This window comes from Manacus vitellinus, unplaced genomic scaffold, assembly GCF_001715985.3.
Source record: "Manacus vitellinus isolate BGI_N305 unplaced genomic scaffold, ASM171598v3 scaffold_64_pilon, whole genome shotgun sequence".
Lineage (NCBI taxonomy): Eukaryota > Metazoa > Chordata > Aves > Passeriformes > Pipridae > Manacus > Manacus vitellinus.
Genome location: NW_021940718.1, coordinates 2,030,628 through 2,033,144, shown reverse-complemented (window position 1 = coordinate 2,033,144; position 2,517 = coordinate 2,030,628). Strand labels below are relative to the sequence as shown.

Sequence of the window (2,517 nt, the reverse complement as noted above, 5' to 3'; positions counted from 1 at the left end):
GCTCTCTGGCTGGAATAACCATTTTAGTGATTTTCAGCCTGAAAATGTTCCTCTGTGCCGTTTTACATACAGGTGTGACAACCCCCCCTTCCGTGATCCCCAAACAGGGGATTTGAGAAGAAATACCCAAATAAAAAGCACATTTCTTGCAGCATTTTTGACTGTAGGTGCCTGTACTACAGAAGTAACACTCTGCTCACCACCTGGTTGCCATTTCCATGTAGATACACTTGTGCTGCTCCCTCTGTTTGCTGCTTTAAAAATCACAGGAAGGCTGTGACCTACAACGAGGCTGGTCTTCCCTTTTTACATTTATTGAGAACCCTTTTTATCATTTAGTGGTTATTTTGCCACTGAACAAAGCATCCATCATTCACCTAAACCTTCAAGTTTCAGCGTTTTGTGATCTGAACTTTTTGGTGTGTTTTTGATTGTTGGTTTTTTTTTTGTCAGAGTTGCTTGTGCTTTTCAGGCAGCACTGAAAATGTGACTTTTCAGTGTATTGTCAGGTGTTTTTCACATCAAAGGTTTCTTCTCTTGATTTCTAGGTGACAATATCAGAGAGTTCTTGCTGAGTCTCAGGTATTTTCGAATCTTCATTGCCTTGTGGAATATCTTCATGATGTTCTGCATGATTGTGTAAGTAACGTGTCATTTGGTTATAGGAGGTCATATATTGGGATTTTTCTTGCACGTACATTTCTTTTCACATCTCTTTCTCCCCCACTCGATTTTTCCATAATTCTTATTGATTTCACTGGCTTATTTCAATTTTCAAGTATGGGTTGGCCTCAGGTTTTTTGCTGTGTGGGCACCTGCAGTGCATCAAAACCTTCTGTGCCAGCATATGAGTCATTCAGCCACACGTTATGTTGCTTATTGGGGGTTGTCAGATAAAACATCCTTTGGGTCAGCATTTGGGTCTAAATTTTGGCATATTTTTCATTTTTTGGGGGGTGGAAACCCATCAATTAGTCAAACAGAATCAGCCTTGCACTGGTGTGACTGTGCACTGTTGTAACCCACTTCTTATGTACTTTTTTTCTGTTGCATCCCCCAGGTTATTTGGATCTTGAAAGTCACACACAAACACGTCTGTTACCTCGGAAGAGACTTTTGGCTGGGAACAAACTTTTCTTAAAAGATTCCAATGCTTTCAAACTGCAGCCCTGGGCTCGTGGCTTGTCCCCCCCAGCCCATCGTGTGCTGGTCACTCACTGCCGGGGCTTTGAGCCACAACATTCACAGTCAAATTATCTCAAACTTCACTGAAATAGAGAGGACTTCTGTTTTTCTAAGCTCAGAGTGAGGTGCAGGGGAGAGCTGGAGTGTGACTGCAGTTCCCAGTCTTAAACCTCTGCGTTACCAGACCCATCCTGGGCTGTGTCAGCTCATGTCACCCCTGTCCAGGTTATGTGCAAGTCACACTCCTTGGGTCTCAGTTTTATATAAAGCTGAGCAAAGAGTTCTTGTAACCTCTCACTATTCCATTAGTTTTGTTGGAGAAAAGGAATATTAAAATAAAAAAAAGAGAGATTCTCACCTTCCTGCTGTTTTTCCAAAAGAAACACCCCAAAACTTTTAAAAATAATATAATTTTGTTTTCTAAGCAATACATAAGGGATTTTGAAGGGGAAGAATGGCAAAAATAATTCTCTAAGCCAAGTTTAAGGGATAGTTTTGAAATAATCTTGGATTTGGTTGAATAAAGCTGTTCTATTTAAGAGTAAAATATATATACTTGGTGCTGTGTTCATTCTCTTACTGAGGAAACAATTCTGTATTGGTGTGTTTTGAGAAATTGTAACTAGTCTTGTAATAGTGTCTGGATTCTTGTGTTATTTTTATTTTTATTATTTTTATATATTTATTTCTATTTATAGTAAGTTGGCCTCTGAGCAGTGCTGAGTATCTTTTAAATCAAACTAAACTATTAGTGGGGCTTCCTCAGCTTCAGTTTCTTTAGCTGCTGTGGAGAATGAGGCCTCATTTAAACGATTCTGAGGCTCAGGTTTCAGGGAATATTTTGAATTTTATCTGGATGCAGTCAGTTAGCAAGTGTTGGGCACCTGCAGCATTTTACTGGAGTCACCCTCTTGTATTAACTGAAGTTTTCACATTAATGAAACATGACAGGGAAAGAGTGTTTGAGGGAAGATGTCTGGCTGTAGTGAAAGTAGAAAAATGTGTGGACAGAACCCTTCAAGTGTGGTCTGAGCTGTCCAGAAATACTAACAATCCTTGGCTAAATTTAAACATGTTCCTCGTCTGTAATTTCTGTATATTTTAACCTTTTTCTGGTTCTTTTGAATGAGCAAAAAAACCCAGTAGTGTCCAAACACAATCCAGTGCTTTATTTAGTTCTTGGAAAACATTTTCTCCCTATTCTTCACTAAGCCAAGCATCCCCTGCAGTGTAAAGGGAAGGGTGGAAGTGGCTTTCCCTGTGTGTGTGTGACCCACTGGAGGCCCCTGAGCTCAGCACCGAGCTTTGGGCTTGGGCAGGGGTTTATTCTTA

The 2,517-nt window shown here is 40.2% G+C and overlaps 1 non-coding gene across 1 annotated transcript; it reads left to right on the top strand.

The window, feature by feature from the left end:
- Window positions 1-24: 24 nt before the first annotated feature.
- On the top strand, window positions 25-1,736 carry LOC103766332. Its single transcript, XR_003916240.1, has 2 exons — window positions 25-639; window positions 1,061-1,736. It is a non-coding gene; the product is annotated as an uncharacterized LOC103766332 (transcript).
- Window positions 1,737-2,517: the final 781 nt, after the last annotated feature.